This window comes from Megachile rotundata, chromosome 14 (genome assembly GCF_050947335.1).
Source record: "Megachile rotundata isolate GNS110a chromosome 14, iyMegRotu1, whole genome shotgun sequence".
NCBI classification, from domain to species: domain Eukaryota; kingdom Metazoa; phylum Arthropoda; class Insecta; order Hymenoptera; family Megachilidae; genus Megachile; species Megachile rotundata.
This window is the reverse complement of record NC_134996.1, coordinates 13,564,310-13,584,785: the sequence shown is the minus strand read 5'-3', so window position 1 is coordinate 13,584,785 and position 20,476 is coordinate 13,564,310. Positions and strand designations below refer to the sequence as shown.

Here is a 20,476-nt window from a genome sequence, read left to right as displayed (position 1 = left end):
ATCCCGGATAAGTGATAACGCGGGACGAAGTTCGAGCGAAGAGCAGGGACGAAGGACGAGAAAGGAAGTGACGAAAAAGAGATAAGGTTTGATCATTTGGCGCCGTCAAGTGAATCACTTTTTGCGAAATAAATCTCTAGACTCGGCGACGCGATTCTACATGCGACACTAAAAATATTCGCTATGATCTGGGCTAATTTTGGGTGGCGAAAAAATTGTCTTAGACTTTAAATCTTTACAATTTACAGCATTTAAATCTTTACAATTGTCAAATTTTAAAGTGATGAACCTTCGTCAACTTCCTAAATGTCCAAACGCATCCAAAATTGATCTATAACGAATCGGAACCCCTCAAAACTAAACTGCACAATAGCAAGCTGAACGAAAGTGAAGTTTTCAGACAAAAGAAACTATCTGTACGATGCATCTAGCTATGTCAGAGGGTCGCCAATTTATCGGCGACACTCGGAATAAAAGGGAGGGTTGAAATTTTGATCGGTCTACACACAGGCGTTCTACAATCTACAATCTCACGTTGTGTTGCCAGGGCGATTCGATGACCCCCGCGGATATTGCTGTTCCTGGAGGGCGAATGAAAAAGGGAGGCACCCCCGAACCACGGAATAAATATCGCGTACGGCACCCCTCTATGTAAGAATTCCCAATTCCATACCGTAGGGGGTGGAACAGGGTGGGTAAATGCATGGAACCTTCGAACTTTATCGATCTTCGTGTTCCTGTGGTGTAGACCAGAAGAGAGGGTGGATACGGAAATGGAGCGACCCCTGTCGCTGGAGGAACCCTGCGTTCCCTTTTGTTTTTAAACCAATACCTTTCGAGAATTCTTGCGGACACCGTCGTTCTTTCAAACTCTTTGTCCTATCATTTTGGGGGTGAAGCTTTATTCGAGGAATTTACGCTCTCACATTGTACAGGGTGATCTTTGCAACTGGTGTTATAAGTAGACTTAGACATTAGTTAATTTTTAAATATTTAGAAGTGGGAATTTTTAATCGTACTACTGTGAATTAATTTTGTCGTAAAAGTACCCTTTAAAGGAGACCCAACAACGTCAACTTCATTTCCTCGGATAGAAACGATACTTCCGTTTGTTTTTCTGCTCAAAGACAGAGCTGTCGGCGGAAGAAACCTAAAAGGGATAAAAAGGGAGGCGAGTGTCCGTCGGATTAGCGGGAAGGTGGTTGTCAGACACGGATAGAAGGGTGGCTAGTCCTCGAGGCGCCGTCTGGACTTTCACCCTCTCGAAACACGACGACATAAAACGGTGGTAAGAGGTGCGAACCAACCGATCCACGAATCGCAACCTCTCCATCGAACCAAAATGTCCCTCGATTCCCCACTATTGCTCGTAAATGAAAATCAAATGGATATGATGCTGGAACTCCCATCTCCATTTTTTAATTCTTTTAATAACCTTACGAGGGGTTCTTTACGACTCAATTTACGTGATGAAAATTTTTATGTAAATAGAAAATGGGTCGCAGTGAGATTCTGTAATTTACGTATCACAAAAAACTGTTAAAAAATGAACCTTGACTCTCCCCTGTCTCCATCGAAAATCATAAAAAATTGAAAGCTGATCGAAGAAAGCAGAATTCCAAGAAACAATTGGCGATGAAAAAATGATAATTGATAGGTCAAGCTGTATAAACGGAGGAGTTAGCGATACATGTATATTCAGTCGCCTCCGGTTTCACGGTCAACGTGCGTGCGGCCCCTACCAGTCTAGGCGTCGGGACGCCCGGCGCCACGTCTGTACGCCCCTGCACCCTCGCCACCCGCGGAGCCTTGGAAATTCAGGAGCGGATCGCGACGCGGACTCTCCCGTTTCGTTTATGTACCTTATCGTTGTTCGGGCATCGTAAGCGATATAATTTTACAGTTTCTTTTTTACTTGGCGCCAGTTCCGTTTGTTGCGACTTGGACTCACGCTTTTGGGAATGAATTATGACTTGTCTCTGGCAACATTGTTTCTGCTCGCACTTTATGTGCTTAACTTATTGCTGCACTGTTAGATACTGTTGACTGATATAGTCTCTAATTTATGTGCAAGTAGATCTGTATAGTTATTTATTGTCATGTATTATACTGTTACTGTTTATTATTATACATATAATGAATAGTATAGGTGTATACTGAATCAGTAGGTTTATCACGTAGTCACGAATCGTACGAGTAAATTTTTGAATCTGCATGATGTTTCCTCTCCGCTGAAATTTTAATCAATTCCAAGCAAGTATTTCCTTGATTCGAAGAATATTCGAGAGATAAAATTGCGATGGTATTTTGCAACAAGATGGACGCGTCTCGGTAGTGGAACCCGGCTGGAAAGTTAGGACCTTCGAGCAAATATCGCACATCTGTACATACTATACGTTCGCAAGAGTTACGCGCGGCAATTTAACGCGAGATCACAAACTGTAAGTACACACCGACGCATAAATATTCCAGAACCCCGCAGGCGCAGCGCGGTAATTTGCTGCAACTGAAATTCACTGAAACTCATTTTAATTTGCATTGGCTTCATTCCCCCATGGCGACGTTTCGATAAATTGTTTTCGGAGCTTGAATGTTCTTTGCTATCGTTTTTTGTTGCGGTTAAAAATTCGTGGATTTCGGTGAACAGTGACAGATTTAAATAAAATAGAAGAGAAGTTGAAGAAAAATTGCTGTAATTTTGTTGGTCACCCGATATATTGCACGGCCGGTTTAACGCAGGAAAGCTACTTATTCCCCGTCGACCCGGAGCCTCGTCGGCAATCATACAGCATTAACACTTTAACCTACTCGTTCTCAAAGCTCTTACCATTTCAGTGGTGGAACTCTCTTCTTCCATTCGAATGGCCAACACATTCTTAAGTCCCGTATGTAGGCTATTCAAAAATCATAGACCCGAACTTCAAAAACGCAGCTGTAAAGGTCATAAGTCACTTTTGACTTGTCTCTAAAATTGAAGAATTGTTACACATCCTTTTACACAGAATTACTTTTCTTTATTTTTAGATTCTTTCCTCCTTAAAATACATTATCAATTGTAACGTTGAAATATTTTAAGATTCATAAGATTAATAAATAGTGTCTTTTCGAGTCGATGTATTTTTACATAAAAAGTTTGAATGGATATTTTTTTGTGAAAGACGTATTACAAGTAGTTGCGAGACACCATGTAGACTGCCGTTGCGAGGTTGAACCGCAAGAGAGCAACGTCGCTACCGTGGAAACTGAAAACCTGGCTTAATGGACCTTCCCGAAGGGTACTTAACCCTCATCAGTGTTGGTCACCTGGTTAAAAGTTACGCAGATGCAGCCTTAATCCGGTTGGATGCAAGAAAGCGTTCGTGCATTACCACAAAAGTAATCGGTCTTTGTGGGTTCTCCTTAATGGCGCCTTCCAGAGAACCGTTTAGTGCCGATTAGTCTCCTTCGTGTTATCACTGTTTTCTATCGGTTCATGCACTAACCCACAAACAATATTAATCGTCTTTGAATGTTGAAATTTTTAAAAAACTTCTGCATTCTACTATTTCACAGAATTGTGCTGGTAAAAATAGAATGTATCGTATCGGTAAAAATAGACAACATAGGTCAAAAGGAAAAAGCAATTGTTAAAATTGTTTTTTTCGTTCACAGTACGGGCTCTCTGCCGAAATACTCGTAAATTTCGTCGCCTTGATAAATGGCCAGCGATAAAAGGAAGTCGGGTGAGATTACCGTAGTACAGTTAAACGTGGCCTTTTGTGCCTTTAGAAACCCACCGTGTCATTATACTGTCGTTATGCTCTAACGTCGTAGATGACAGTCCCTTATGGTTAAAACGCCACGAGTTTATGGTCTAACGCAGATATTTTATGGGTTCTTCCATTAACTTCATCCAAATTAATTTTTATCCTTAATACAGTTAATGCGAAAGTCGAGTACGATGTTAGATGTGTTGGATGTATCAAGAAATATGGGTTGTAGGATCAGTAAATAGAGGGATCGTATATTGTCACTTTCGCAAACACCGTCGATAAATATCAATATAGCACGTAATACTTATCTTCTCCAAATAAAATGTCAAGTATTAAAAATCCACTCGTCATCCAATTTTTCACCAACTCTCAGAAGTATAAAAAGAACTCGATGACACTGTGTTTCCTGAAGATCGTTTAAAACAATGATATTGTAGACTTGAAGAAGGCTCGAAGTACTCGCCTGACTGATCGCGTCAACGTAGTGCCATTTAGTGGCGCTCTTAATTAATGAAAAGATCGCGTAAAGTGGCGTGTGCAGCTCCATACACATGCACCCACACGTGGGGGCATGTTGATCTCGCGTGTGAGTTACGCCATTGCAATTAACATAGAGCTGACTCCCCTAACAAAGGATAATCGCTTTCACCCCGTTCCCGCGACTGCCTCACAACTTCTGAATGTTATTAAACGTAATTTAATATCTGCCGAGCCCTCAGAATCCCTCGTGGAATTTATGGTGGAGGTTCCACATCTAATTGCGGCGCAGATAATTATCCAAAGTCACTTTCCATAATAAGTTTCCAAATTCTCAACTTCCCAAATACCTGGATTCCCAAATCTTCAAATTACTAAATTTTTAATTTTTAAATTTGTAAATGCTTAAGCTTGCAATGTGTTTTAAAACCTCGGGAAGATAGAATTGGTTGAGATGGAGTGTTCAAAAAGTTGGAGAATACTTGCAAGTATTCATTGCTTGCAGTGTAAGGAAATACGTGTGGATTTTACTGGAAATTGCACGTGGTTATATTACACTCTAACCGATTCCGCGTGGTTCGCGCCCCGTAGGCGGCATCCGTTTCACTTTCTTCGTAGCAGGAAGAGAACTTGGAGGCAGGAAACGTTGCGTAACTTCAATCAGCTTTTACGTTGTTCATCCGTGATTTTAGCCTGTTCGTTAAATTGCAGCGTCGACCGTGAGGTCCGGTTAAGCTTAACCGTTTCGTTACAGTCTGCTGCAACACTTTAAATACCCCGAAGAGTTTCAGACTCTTTTTCCCCACTGGTTTCGATATCTCATGAAATGGAGAGCGTTTCCTGAAGGGCAGTTAGGGAAAATAATTGATGAGGATAAGGTCGAGTAATTAACGGGGTCATCGGTCGATTCATCGAAAGAAACGGAGGGCAATCACGCGACCGGCTACGATTTCTTAGCCAAGATAAATCTCCCTTTCTTTCTCTCTCGGTTTCTCTTCGGTGAACGCCGTTAGGGTCATGTAAGTGCGGCTAAGTTTATTAGAGCAATTTCCAGCGCCGAGAACGGTCCATTCACGACGACAATAGGGGAAGAAATGCAGCGAGAAACTTGTCTGCTGTACACAGGGTTTCCATGACGACGCACTATAAGGAACCCCATAATTGTCGCGTTTGCGAGTGGCTGTCGTAATTATCGCTTTGCAACTTTCCTAGTTTCCGACCCTTCGAAATTCCCAACTTTCCAACTCTCTATAAGTTTCGAACTCTTCGAGTTTACTAAAAATATTGACAGTAGGTATCCAAAGTATCAATTGACATCAGAAAGCTGTCCGAGAGTAACACATCAATTCTAAAAAATAAAACTGTCTAAATCGTAATTAACCACAGCACAATATTCAAAACCTTCCTTCCAAAATGAAGAACACCAATTATACGATCTCACTATATCACCATGGCGGTTAACCTCGAAGCAAAGTGTTACGAAGTCGCAATAACGCGATATTCGCACGCGATAAACGATAAATCTTGAGAACGAAGGCAAACGAAACGAAACGGAATGTCGCGCGTAAATGCGCGTGGCACGATTTTTATGAAGTCCTTCGCGAAACAGTCGGAACAACAGCCAGCCGTGTTTCGTAAATTATTTTCTGCCGGTCGACGCGACGTTCGGAGAGGCGAAGGGGGAGGCCTGTTAAAAAGAAGGCGAAAATCGGAGTACAAACAGAATCAGATGAGTGCTGGACGAGAGGGAACCGAGGGGCACGGGTTACGAGTGTTTAGCCTTGACATTCGCCTCCCACATCCTGCCGACTGAACCAGTGGTTCTCATCCGAAAGAATTTTTTACAACCTTGAGGCTATACACTGGTGAAATAATCGAAAGTTTCGTCCTTTAGTCTTCATGAATTTTATTCAAGCTTTTACCTTTTATACTGCTGTAAATAGGTTACAATTTTTAGTACATGGTACTGAGCATATGTGTACCTGCTTTGCAGCAAAATTTTGGTGAAAAGTTACTGTTAGGTGTCTGTCTAAAATATTCACTACATCTAAATTTTAAGAATTTTAATACACTTGTGTCTTTCTATAATAATGAAGTTTCTCTACATCGATTCTCTACATCAAAAATACTTGTATATCTTCATGGCAATGGATACATTTTGTGGTTTTAATCACGTATTCACAAGATAAGAAATTAATGGAAATAGGAGAAAAAAAAAGCTATCGCGTTTATGCTCGTCACGCTATTCAGTCGTAATTACGAGCAATAATTACTGTCGAGAAAAATCATCTACCCACGCTTTTAAATCCCACTGAGAAATTATCTACCAGTCACCGACGTAGTTCGAGGATCTTTTTTTTCTCTCCTCGAAACTAGTCGACTCTTCCTCGACGATTTCTTCATTTGCATAATTTTTTTCTGCTCGTACGTTTTGGAGCTTCACCTTGATTTCTGGCATGCGTTTTCCTCGTAGGATATCTATAAAGCGTTAAAAAAGAAACAGAAACGAAGGAGGAAAAAAGTGTGAACTTTGCAAGACCTTTGTAATATCAGAAAAAACAGTTAGCTAATATTTATATGTCCAGCCATTTTATTTTTTGAGACATACGTGTCTTCAATTGGACTATGAGGATGTATGAGATATTCAGTATATTCATAAATTTTCATAAACCATATATACATATTTGGTTTTAATAATATAAGACACATATGGTGCGTCACTTATAGATGAGACGCACCAGGTGCGTCATCAGTTGGTACCATCTAGCATAGTACACACCGGGTGCGTCAACGGTGTTCACAAGGCATACAAAATGCGTCGTCGATATAAAGCGTGTTAAATGGTACGCACTGAAGCAGAACGATCTCGATTTCGTGGAAGAACGGTACTCTTCGAGGCGGCAACCTTAACTGGCTGGCTGGTCCTTAAAAGAAACGTGCCAAGGACAGTGATGACCGCGCGACGTTCTCCGGGATGGTCCGTCGTTTATTAATTTACATGCGGACGTGGTTGACGGCGCCAGCCGTACAGTCGGAGGAAGAAGAGACCGATCAACGATGATCACGTTATTCTTCGTTGCACCTCGCCTTCCGACGGGTCGCTATAATTAATATAACTGACTATACCCAGTCTGGGTTATCGGTGATTCGTTTTCACGGTCTTTGCACGTTCCAGCACGCATTATGCATCCAATTGCGCAATCATGGCGTCGTAGGAGATTGTTTTCGTGTTAGGATGTTTACTACACGAGGAAGACCACGTTGTTTCCTCGTTTACTTGGTTCTCGCTTTTTATCTTCTTTTTAAATTAGGGCTATCGATAATATACGCAGTTACATTTAGATAATTAGTGAATTATGTGGCACGATGGCGTAACTGGAGTGCACAGTTCATTCAAATTTCTTTTTCTGCGAGCTTACTCACTCATTTATAAATACCCATTAATTTCCTTTCATGGAATTAGTCACGCGTTATACAACACATTCTCTGTCCAGATGCGATCGTTATCTCCTTTTTCGAAAAAATTGTATCGATGATTCAGTAACGCGGAATGTGCACAAATGGTCGATTCGCGAAGAGAATGCATTCATTTGCATGAATGGCTCGAACCAATTTTTAATCGATGTAATTACTTTAATTGAACATTTTCAAAATATACGAAGTTCAACACACAATTATCGATCATCGCTTATCGAGACAATTTAGATAAATTGTATCGTTAAATTTAATTTATAAAATGTTTAACCAACTGCATCGGTACTTTCTCTGGAGTCTGCAGCAAGCATGTAAATTATCGATTAGATCATCGATCGATTTGATCCGAGTGTAATTATACACCATTACTATTCGTCAGCTTTCGAAGAAGCACATTTGCCCTTATTATTCGCTAATTTTTTCCGCTGTACCCTCGTGAAGGGGCGCACCTTGCGTGTGAAGTCATTCGGCTCATCGATAGGAACTCGATGGAAAGTCATCTGGTCTCGTACGACTCCTGCCACTCGTCATTGTAATTTGTGATCTGGGCGGATCTTATGCAAATCGTTAGGATCGGCAAGCTCTAAGCATTCCACCCGATTGACTCACCGACGATTGTTCGAGATAATGATCGATCGATCGAAGGGATCAAGATCGCGATGAGCGGTTGCATATTTCAATTGACAAGTGGAATCCTTACATTAATATATTATTTCTTTATAGTAACTTCTATCAAATTCTCAAATTTGTTACTTTTATTCTTGTGTTGATTTAAACTGCGCGCGGAGATGCGCGCGCATGTCCCGGCCATTCTTTAATGAACACCCGAAAAAACAGCGCGAACATAAACCTCATCCATAGTTCAAACTAATGACTGTAAAATATTTTAAAGTCATTAATACTCTTCCAAACGTTCAGCGATATAAATGAAGTGTAAAGCAATTAATAAATGAATGTATGTCGGATTCGAAACGCATTCAGGGATGGAAAGTGACTCTAAAACAGAGAACCAACAGTTCGTTCAATGATGTTAAAGCACGATTAGAACACACACGTGCATGGCCCTTAAACGTTCCTCGACGCCAAGTGTCTTTTCATGGAGGGGCACGTCGCATAAATATTTAGGCGGTCCGAACGCGGCGAGTGTTTTATTTCCACGATTCCCTCGGCAAATAAACCGATTTCGACCACGGATTCGCTGAACGGACCATGAAGATCGGAACAGCTGTTCGCCCGGCTATTTCCAGCCTTTCTATACGATTCTATCGGTCGAAAGTAGATCGTGCACCGAATGCACCAAATAGAACATCCTGAAGAAGTTTCTACCTCGATACCCAATCTGGGCCTTTCGAATTAATTACTTGAAATAACGAATTGTATCATAAATTCCTTCGAATTTAATACACATTTGTTGCTGCACAAGTTTTACGCTGATGATCACAGTTGTCTCTTGTACTGTTTAATAATTTTTAAAAGAAACTCGAGGTTGAATTTATGTTACACAATATTTATCGATGGAATTTATTAAAAGCCTCCGAATAATATATTCAGCTCCGTTTACTCGACAGATACAAAAGAATATGAATGATAAAGAGTTAAATAAAATGGTATTTCACGCAATGGAATAAGGAACAAAGGAATGGAAGAGGAAGGAAGAATTGTATCCTTTTGGTTAGCCTGATCGAATTGTTTCTATTAATGTCGAACACCTGGCTGGCAGTGGGTGCGAACCGTGACTCTCCCCCGCCATTCTCTTCGCCACGACAATTCCTTTTGCAATCCAGCCATTGCGATCACCTGGAAAGTAGAAGGTGCTCGGAATTTTCCACCAATTTCCTCGATCGTTGGTACTATACACAGACCTATAGTCGTAAAACTATGCATAGCACGTAGAGAAAGTATAGATCCAACTTCGATACAGACCTGAACCATTATACTTCAGGGTTACGATTGTCACAAAGCTATTCGGTTTGGAAACTTCCGATCGATGGAAATTTACAAGCTTATAATTTGTCAAGACGGAACAAAATTTCTTTGCAACATCAAAGAATCGATAATCTTTAATAAAACATTTACTTCTGTTTACAGAAGCTCCCAAATCGCCACAAATGTGATAATGTGATTCGTTCTCGCATACACTTTTCTGCTCGACGATCGCGCTAAAACAACCGAGCTGAGTCACTTCCTCCTTTTTATATCAGCATCTCACATAAACTCGCGTTCATACGTTCTCCAACTCGAGGCACGATACGAAAAGTGCAAAGCAATTAGCCGCTTTCATGTAGAGATAACATTTCTATCGCTCATTTAACATTTGTCAAAATACTAGAGTTCAGCTGTGCCTAAGTCTAATGGCACTCTTAGATAGGAAACGTTTGAACCTGATGAAACACACGTGCCTCGACAAAGTGTAAAAATGGAGTCTCGTTATGCAAACGCATACAATCACGTTGCGCAAGAGAGAGAGAAGTACTGCGTACGACAAAGTGTCAATTATCTACGAGGCGACAATAAGCGTGAATCTAGACAACGATCAAAGGATCGTTCACGGTTTAATCGCTGTTATTTCACGTCTATTTTCGTGATCCTGGGCGAGGTCTACTGAGATCATACCGACTGTTTCTAGTTTTTCTTCGGAATAGAAATACTCGGGAAAGAATTTTTTATAAGCATGAAAACTTAGAAACCAACATTTAAAAGTTTCAGAACTTGCAAGGGTGAAAAACTTAGGGACCTTCAACTCTTGAAAGAGCTCTGCAGCTTTGAAAACTACAGTTCAAAAACTTGAAAAGAATTTCAGTAACTTTTGCTCAAAACAGTGCTTAAAAAATGAGGAAAAGATTGAAACCTAAAAAGAGATTTAAGAACATGTAAATTTTTATAATTGCCTTATGAGCCTAGGGCCAATTATTGAAGAAGAATGGAGCTTTCCGAAGTTGCGTGATAAAAATCACTCGTATACAATGTAGCAGAAGATTCACGAAGAAAAGGAACGGAAACAAAGAGCTGAAAGGTGGTCTTTATACAAATTAAACAACGTTTAGTTTGATTGCTACGGAAGCGTTTCATTGTGGTCACGAGTCGGCGAGCACGGCCAGCACCGCTCTTTCTTTTCCTTTTTTTTCTTTTCTCGTCTTATTTTTCTCCTCGTTGCTATTCCCGGACGACGGAGGATAACGAATCTCCTGTAAAATTCCCTCCCGGCAAGATAAATGGATCCTGCTTTCGAAATTACAATATGAATCGCGCCCACTTTTTCGAGGAAGGACTCGAGAGCGAGGCCAGAAGAAGGAGGAACGATTTGTTTCTGGCTTCTTAAGCACCGGCCCTTACCTATTCATAGCTCGTACCGAGATTGCGTTCGTTAACTGAATAAATTTCTCTTGATATCTGAAGCTGGGAAATGAACAGTCGGGAAAGGTCTTTTGTCTCACATTTCTTTTGTTTTAACAGCGATTACTATATTTAGTTTACCTGATCTGGCAGTCTCTGGGGAACTTGCAAGCTTTGAACTATCAACGCTTTTTAATTGTAAAATTTACAGGTTATCAAGCTTTTAAGTTGCTGTGGATCTAAGTTTTTATGCCTCTAAATTAGGCTTTCAACTTTCAAATCCTTGGGTTTTAGAGATTTTCAAGTTGAAGCAAGTTAAATAAAAAAAATGGCGACTCAAGTTTTTAGTGCATTTTCTAAATCTCTGACTCCATCTCTTACTCCAGATTTTTAACTTATTAAATCAATTTTCCACAGCCAAAAAGTACCAAAATTCACAGCTGTGTATCAAACGTTCGCAGCAAACATAACCTCCCAGCTTCCAACGCTGCGCGACTATTTGGAAAGGTTTCTCGTTTAATGTCTACCGGTTTAGTCATTAAGTTCTTTACGATGGATAATTTAGTCGATTCGATTCGGTCGTTTGCCGACCGAGTGTCTGTTCATCATCTTCATTATAAGCTGCGAAAGTGGAACGCAAACACGATCCATGCGTTGTCAATCCACGGTTCGGATTTCGTGGTGAATTAATCGCATTACGTGGGCTTATTTGTGTGTACGGTCGCACATCAAATCCGATAAGTGGGCGGACATATAGAAACTCGCTGTTTGCGAACCAAATCTCGTTGAACTATCGAAAAGTCTCACGGTACAAAATTTTATTCATCTTCGTTTTTTATGAACTCTGTCCACTTTTAGAGAGGACACTTAATTTTTTATTCCCAAAATGTCTTTTACTGTAACCTTTGGTATATTCGGAGCCACTAATGCAATTCTGCGATTAAATATTTTATCGCAAAGTTATTTTCGATTGCATTTTATGATCTTAAAAGGTCAGCTGTGTTCAAGTTTATAGATTTGCAGGATTGTGATGGGATCACTTTTATGGTACTTGGAGGAAGCTGCAAGAAAACAAGAGACACAAAATGGCGGGCTACGTCATTGCACTTGTTTAAAGGCATTTAAAGTAGAATCTTATGAAGAATCTTATCTTGACTCTTTGATAATATTATTAATAATGAATAAATTAAGCAAGTATCACTACTACTTCCCCATTTTTATTTTCTCAAATTTAAGACTTCTTAACCCTTCCATTTTACACACCAGTTGCACCCCCTTCATAACAAAGTTATTGCAATAAATGTACTAAAAAATGATCCTTATTTCCTCGAATAAGCCCTCCGCACCCTCGTAGGGTTAAGGTCAAACGTAGAACGTAGGTGCTCGATCTCTCGATCGCTCGTAAACAAGCTCGAGGTTCGCTAAGCTGGCTCGCAATCAGAAGAAAATGAAAGAGATGAAAGGTGAAAACGAGGAGAGAAAGAGGGAGACGGGAATCGTTGTTGACAGTCGGGGTGGCGATTCCCGAAGCAGGTGGCGGCCGATTGGCGGTGCTAAAATTGAGCGCAGCACGCGATTGGCTGCAACACGCTTCGCTCTCTTAGTCATCGTTACGGATTTGGAAAATTGGCGAGTTGCCGAATTTCCTGAGCCCTGCCGAAGGGTTTCCTTCCACGCTTCTTTCGACGCGTTACACGACGCGAGGAAACGAATTTCAACTCGTTCGTTTTATCTCTTGCGAGGGATGCTCGCTGGGGAATTTAACCCTTTTGCAACGGAACTTAATCGTTTTATCACCTCTTGACTGGAGGGAATTATAATTAAAGAGGAACTGAATTGCAGAAGGTTTTATACGTGTTGGGGGAGGTTGTTAGGGGAGGTTGAGGGAGGTTGTCACTGACTCTTTAGCTAATTTTCTATCTTCCAAACTTAAGGATTTGAAGATTTGAAAATTTGGGAAATTCTGTCATTTCAAGATTTGAGAGATTTTGAAGATTTGAGGATATAAGAAAAGTGGGAGATTTTTAAATGTAAGAATTTCATTATGAAAAATGTATTAACTTATAGAAATTTGGGAGAACCGTGCTCTTACAGAAAAATGATAACTGTTAGTCCATGAACCTCACAGTCATCAAGTCCCTTACAAAATATAATTTTTACATCCAAATCGTTTAAACAAATAATGACAAAATTGTTATTGGGTAACAGAAGACCTAATCGCTATTTGCTCTCCCACACAGCTCCATCTTTTTCTCCTCAGCAATGATACCGTGAGAATCATGCTCATAGGCAGATAATTTATGATTCTCCACAGGGAATAACTCTTTTTTCCATCGAACGATGGAGAATGTAGTAACGAGGCTCATGGCGTCTGTTCTGTTTTTGTTCGTTCTTATAGTTGTTCAGTGGGGTTATCGTTGTTCTTTTGATGTCGTCTGAATTAGAGTCGCGGGAAAATGATTTATGGTTTTCCACGCGGGAGAACACGGTTCTTGCGAGACAAATGGCGGGGATAATTGCTGAAGAGTCTGCTTATCGCTTCTCGGCTGTTTCATTTCATCGTTTTACATTTTAACTTGCTTGTTGGGAAATTTGGAGATTTAGGAAATTCTGGGACTTGACGTTTGAGGATTTGGAGTTCTGAGGTTTGAAGAATTTGAGAATTTGGGGATTCAGAATGTAGGGACTCAGGAAGCTAGCAACATGTGAGAATTTATGAATCTACAATTTGATAAATTAGTATCATTTTTGTATAATACTAGTATAATTAGAAATGTAATAGCTTCAAAATGTAAAAGTCATATTTAAACATCATAATAATTATTACTAAAATGAACGCTATCTACTCATCCTACAATAGTCCCATCGTTTCAACATAAACGATGAAATGTCAGTGAGAAGTAAATTGCGATGGTAGGTTCGAGAGGATCGTTTGTTGTAACCTCGATGGATGGTTTGATTGGTCGGGAAACGCGTTCACCCCATTCTTTGGTTGGCCTTCGCATTATGCGGCAAGCAGAACGCGTGCGTTTACATTTTACACGAAGACTCGTAGATTCGAAACGGTGACCCTGGCTCACTGACCCTTTTAACCGAGGAACCTTCGCTTCGCCTCGTAAACACTCTCTGGACTCGATGTCGCAATCGATGTTGCCTCGTAGTCGACGATGCTACAGCATCCTTCGTTTCTCTTCTTTTCCCTTTCTCGGTTTGCATCACACCTGTCCAGTTAACTTTATTCGACCAAATTACGGACACTGATAACACATCTATTCTTTTCTTGCATTTTCTCTTCATAGATACGTCACTTTGGAATTGCAACTTGACAAGTTTGACACAGTGCACTCTTGAAACTTGGTCTTATATTCCGAACTCGTTAAATTAATTTGCAATATTCAAAAATGTGAAAGTCCCAAAGTTGCAAACTTAGTACTGTTCGTTTCGAAAGGCATCAAAAAAATAACCTTCGGCAAATAATGAATCTGAGACTGGACCGAGAATAGATGCGCAGTTGTATGCAAATGCATGTAAACGCCATTGAATCAGACGATGATTGTAATGGCTGATGAAACGAGGGTCAACCAAGTGTTCGTCACTTTTAATTCCGTATACGTGCGATAATTAACTGTGTTTATGTTCGAGGGAGCTTCTAACGCAATAATTTTAAATAGATCCTATTTTCTGATCTGTATGCGTTCTTTCCATCTACGACTTTTCGTTCTGAACCTCGTTTCACGTGACTCTGTAATTTCTTCAGAAATTCCCGGGTAATCTTATCGTGTGGATTATGCGATATATCGGTTCTCCGAAATGGAGAATCGATCTTGTTTACCTTGGATGATCGATGCTCGGTTTGAGGAAGCACGATTAAAAAAATAAAAATTGTAGTAAAGTGATCCTTTGTTACACAATTTTTACAATTAAAAAGGATTCTTGAACAGTTCAAATACTTTCTGTGCTTCATATTTGCAACACATTGAAGGGTAACATACACACATGTGCAATGACGTATTACAAGTATAAAGCTCTGCAATGGCGTACAAACTTGTACCTAAGGTCTCAGTAATCGTAACATGCAAGGCTGGTGGAAATTAATTACGAAAGCGAAAGAAGGGGTTAATTACATTTTACGAGAACGCACGAGCGCTAAAGCGCGGAGAAAAATAAGCAGGCGAGATAGCATAGAAGATGGCCGGTGAAAATAAATGATGGCCTCAGGGTTGAAACATCGTGGACTGGCCTGGTTCCATCGCGAGAAGATTTGCAGAGCGCGAAAGACACCCTTCTCCGCGTCGTTTCACCCTTCAAACGAGCTCCTTACGTAATTCACGCCGACAAGAGGGGAATAGCACGCTTAAAAATAAACCGGTGAATAAGACCTGCTCCGCTGTTGCTGTTACAGTACCACGCGGTGTCAACAACTACAAGGGATTTATGGACCCGTTGCTTTTCGAGGAAAGTCTAATGACACAACGTTATGCAACTGCTCGATGCTCGCGCGACCGTGAAGCTTTTAATCGGGTCACCCCGTGCACCGATTTATTCATTAACCCCTTGTACGGAGTTAAATAGTCGCTCTGATCGATGCAATAACGCAGCATCACCCTTTTCGGGGAAATCGATATAGTTTCAGTCTTGGTGGAACTTTTTTATGCTCAAAATTTTGTGGTTTGGGGATTTGGGAGATTGGGAGATTGGGATATTGGGAGAATTCTTGGTTGAGGACTTGGGGAGTCTGGAATGGGGGAATATTTGACGACTTGTCAACTTTAGGATTTGCAAGTTTATCAATTTTTTAACTAGGAAGTATATGGATTTGATGACTTGTCAACTTTGGGATCTGCAAGTTTGTCAGTTTCCTAATTAGAAAGTACATGGATTTGACGACTTGTCAACTTTGGGATTTGGAAGTCGACTTTAGGATCTGGAAATTTGAGCACTTTGGGATTTAGGAATCCATTGGCTTGGATTTTAGAATTTAGTAAAGTTTAGAATACGTCACATAGACCAGCAGATACCACGTATTTTAAAAATACGCACTTTCACCGAAACTTGAACCACCAAAAAAAATTGAAACAGAACACCCTGTAGATGGAGAAACTCGTATCTGTATGCACCGCCATGGGGGTCAGCACGCGACCAGCTGTCTTGGCAATAGGGGTTACACGGGGCACGAGGAAAAAAAGACTGATCGATGGGATGGGGATATTTAACGAAGGGAACCATGGTGGCTCTGTGGTATAGGGTCAACGCACTCGAAAGGTTTCTGCTTCCATGCCACTTGACTTTGAAATTTCGGCTTTTGTTTCGTGGTGACAGACCAATGTCCTGGTAAAACCATTCATAAATATCATTTCACTTAAATGAGGCATACAAGTACATATGAGTACACACAATTACATACAAATACATATAGATACATAGGCAATATGTTGCAGACATTGCAAGTTTGGCTGCAAAGTGGGTCACATGTATCAGTCATTAATTTTGTATATAAAAATCATAGTTACGATGTTGATAATTGTACAGTGTTATATTTTAAACAATATTTCAGAAAAATGGTTTATGAGTTAAAATTATGAAGTAGTAGTTCAAATTATGTAGTCCATACTAACTCAAAAGGTTTGCAAGTTCAATACAAGTCTTGAAAGTTTCAAGATAAGTTGTGGAACAAGTCTGGAACAAGTCTGAAAGCGATAGAATATTAAGTAAAATATTTCGCTCACGTTTGTCGGCAGTGAGGCGTATTTCCCGGTTATCTATACAGAAACAATCCACACGTAAATGGAATAATGAAAAAACAACGAAGAAGTATAGGTGTTTATTTAAATTCCGCAAAAGCATAGAATTACGTAATCCGCACCGTCTCTCCGGTTAATTCAGCAACCCTATAATACATTATTCCATCGGAACGACGAATTTGCAAGTCGACCGTGACCCGAGCGCGTGGTCGGGTCGTTCGAGAGTGCAGTGCAATCGGTATCGACAAATTCGCCGACAAATCGCTAGTATATCACGTAAGGTGCACCGATATTTTATTCAGACGGCGTGCACGCCTCGGTATAATGCGACACCGTGCTGCACGCCTGGAATATCAATCGCGATCTATGGATCACTAGAACGTGACATGCCGTTCGCGATATGCTCAACAGCTTCTAGACGATTCTTCTGGGTTAGACTTTTTGTCCCTCCAATACACCTACGCCCCTGTTCTCCACGGGGGGTCTGGGTTTCGTCGATTCCGACCCCAAGGTTGCTTTCAGGATCGTAGCTAGCGGACTCTTAACCCTTTAGATGCTTTCGGTTTTGGGGAAATTGCTTTTTCTTAAGGGAGCTTTGGAGTTGGGGATTTGGGAATTCTTGGACTGCAGTATTTGGGGATTTGGGAGTTTTAGAATTTTGGGTTTTGAGGATTTGGATATGTGAGAAGTGGGGATTTGAGTGTGTGGAGATTTGAGATGTGGGGATTTGAGTATGTGGACATTTGGAGATTGGGGATTTGAGTGTGTGGACACTTGGGAATTTAGAAATTTGCAAAAATAAAGTTGAAGAGGTGGAATTTGGTAATTTGAAAATTAGGAAACTTCCAAGTACCTAAACTCGAAACCTGCATTCAAAAACTTAATAATTTAAAATTAGAAAATTTGAAAGTGAACTATATCTTAATAAAATTCACTGTCGATAGAATTCCTTATCGGAGAAGTTGCAAAGGAAAGCAAAAGCTAAATGTGATCAAATGGAGTTCGAGAAGTTCCGCAATATCCATTCTGAATTTCGAAGTAAAATGGAGTCGAAGGATAGAACGATCGAGACGGGGGCACTTAAGCTTGATAATCTGGTAATGCAATTCTTTCGGGCGAGTAATTCGACGAAGTGAGCAAATGGCCCCTTCCGTTCGCTTTTTTCTGAGGGGGGAGAGAAGCAACGCGAAAATCAATACGGGACCCCCTGTTCGTAAACCACGAGACCAAGGGGTTTCCTGCTGGCATCGTGTCCAGGATCGTCCCATCGGACATCGTCCCCCACGTCTTCTCAAAAACACCTGGCTAAAATATTTCAACCAGTATACTTTTCAGACGAATATCTTCAACAATCTTCATTAGAACATCAAACAAATAAAACATCTGTGAAATAAATAATATCTAAATTGTAATTTAGTTTAAATTTAATTTCACATCTTTCACATTTCAAGTAGACATTCTCTCCCTCATTCTATAATTTTTTTCCACAATATTTCTCCAGTCATTTTCGAAGTACATTACCAGATAGATCTACAGTGCATGACAGTATCAAGAGATCTTTATGATAGATGTCTGGTGTTTAAAAAATGAATAATACGCAAGAAACGGAACGAATGTTTTGGTTGGGCCGGTAGTTTTGAAAATATCGATTGCGTCAATCGAGTAGGCGATCCCCTACTCCCGTACCATAATGTTTTCAAGCTAACTGTTCTATTTTGCTGAACTTGAATCGTTCTACACGTTTCCTTCGCGCAGGAAATCTTTTATTTTTCATTTCTATTTCGTGTTTATGCACCTTTCTCCGTGACTCATTCGTTTGCAGGTAGCATACAGGTTTCAGCATCATATTTTCTATGGAAACCAGAAATTAATCTTTCTCAATCTGTTCTGTTAGTATACAATTAATTATATATATTATGTATGTATGTATGTATCTATATATGTATGTATGAATGTATGTTTGTGTTCACTGTATGTATGTTCATACATGTACGTTCACATGTGTATATGTTACACATGTTTATTTACATTCATTACATATAATTTTACAATCAAATGTATGATACTACAATCTCATCTATGTACAATTATATATGCATATTCATGTTAATTTGATATGTACAATTAATGTATCATTATATCTATGTCTTTCTTAAAAAAAACTTGCCAAAGTGCACTTTGATGTTCAAATACAATAGCCTGTCGTTATATCGTCCACATGACTATCTCGTGAGACATGTTTATAAACAAGCAACATTCGAATATCTTCCCAGACCACGCACATATCGTCTGACTATACGTGCATCGGTGCACACTAGGCAGTGTGACACTGTACAGAATTCGACCTGCTTGACCCATCGACCCTTCGTCCTAGCAGTTCGCGAAAGCGTAACGTCGGCTTGGCACACGGTGCATCTAGGCCAGGATTTAGCGCCAGCGCCTCCGAGAAAACGCTCGGTTCGGCTGCCAAAGGGATCATCGAATTCTGCGAACGCTATAAATCGATTCATACGCGACAAATCGCAACCTGAGCACGGATCTTGTAGTTCGACACGTTCTGCGAACGCAACAATTGCACACCTACCGAATAAACCGAATTCGGTGCTCGTCTCATCGTTGCAACACGTTTGATTCATAGCGGAACACCACTCTGGCTTTTCATTCGTAACAAATTTTCGACGTTTCAAATTTCGCGCGCAAAGTTCACAGACTCCACCTTTGATGCGTAAGAATTCACAGACTCCAAATTCCACCCAGATTCCACCAGAATTCCACCAAAATTCCACCAAAATTCCACCACTCCCAATTTCATAAAAAGGGTGTAACTCACCCTCTCCAAATTTCGCGTGTCAAATTTTGCAAAGCTCAACAAAGTTCTGCAAAAATATCTATAAAAATGAAAGTTGGTATCAATAGCGCGAACCCGATCGATGGTATACCAGTTCGCCCACGAGACCCATGAGAATACGATGCAGCCTCTTGTCTTCTGACCAAATCGAGCATCGTGTCCTCCTCGAGATATCCTGTCGAAATTTACATTCCGCCATTTTCGCCGGGATAATTTATTTTATCGGCACCCTACTCCTCCTTGATCCTGTTCGCCTTGCCATCAGATACTTTAACGGCCGTTATCGGTCTGTTAAATTGGTATTTTACAACGGTCACAACGTTCCAACCTTGCACAGTAAGATTCCCCTCCCAAGAAAGTGTCTACATGTTCTTGTTTTCTGAACAAGAGGGAGAGGCTGCATTTATCTTTGCCCTTCTTGTGAATCGGATTAATCGCAAGAATAATGATTGTGCAAAAGAACTTTCGTAACAATATTTCTTTTTTAATGTTGTCTGTCTCTGAGTTTGGCATTTATGGACTGTATTTTAATAGGATGCGGTAGCTAAATGCATTTGCTATATTTAATGGCTGTTGCGAGGTTCTGGGGTCATTAAAGACGGTTATTAAATTTTAGTCAGTCAACACATGAAGAATAAAATTTTTATTGTATTCGTACGATGTTAGTTTTGAACAACAAAGTGAAAAGTCAAGATATTTCTTCCAATGTATTCGGTATCCGAAAAGCCAGAGATTAACATTCGTATTTCGATCAGGGTATAACCAGTTTGCGGCCACACCCACACACTCACTCACACACGTACCCCTATAAATTGTGACACTTTCTCCAAAGAGAGGTGAGATTTCTATTA

The 20,476-nt window shown here is 40.3% G+C and overlaps 1 protein-coding gene and 1 long non-coding RNA gene across 2 annotated transcripts in view; both read left to right on the top strand.

The window, feature by feature from the left end:
- The window catches only part of LOC143265751 (uncharacterized), a 35,826-nt gene extending 17,158 nt beyond the window's left edge, over positions 1–18,668 (top strand). The window contains exon 3 of the long non-coding RNA XR_013040427.1: positions 17,722–18,668. This is a non-coding gene — a long non-coding RNA (uncharacterized LOC143265751). The remainder of the gene's footprint in view (positions 1–17,721) is intronic.
- The window catches only part of LOC105663782 (uncharacterized), a 64,732-nt gene that overhangs the window by 31,184 nt on the left and 13,072 nt on the right, over positions 1–20,476 (top strand). The gene's annotated exons all lie outside the window — the stretch shown is intronic.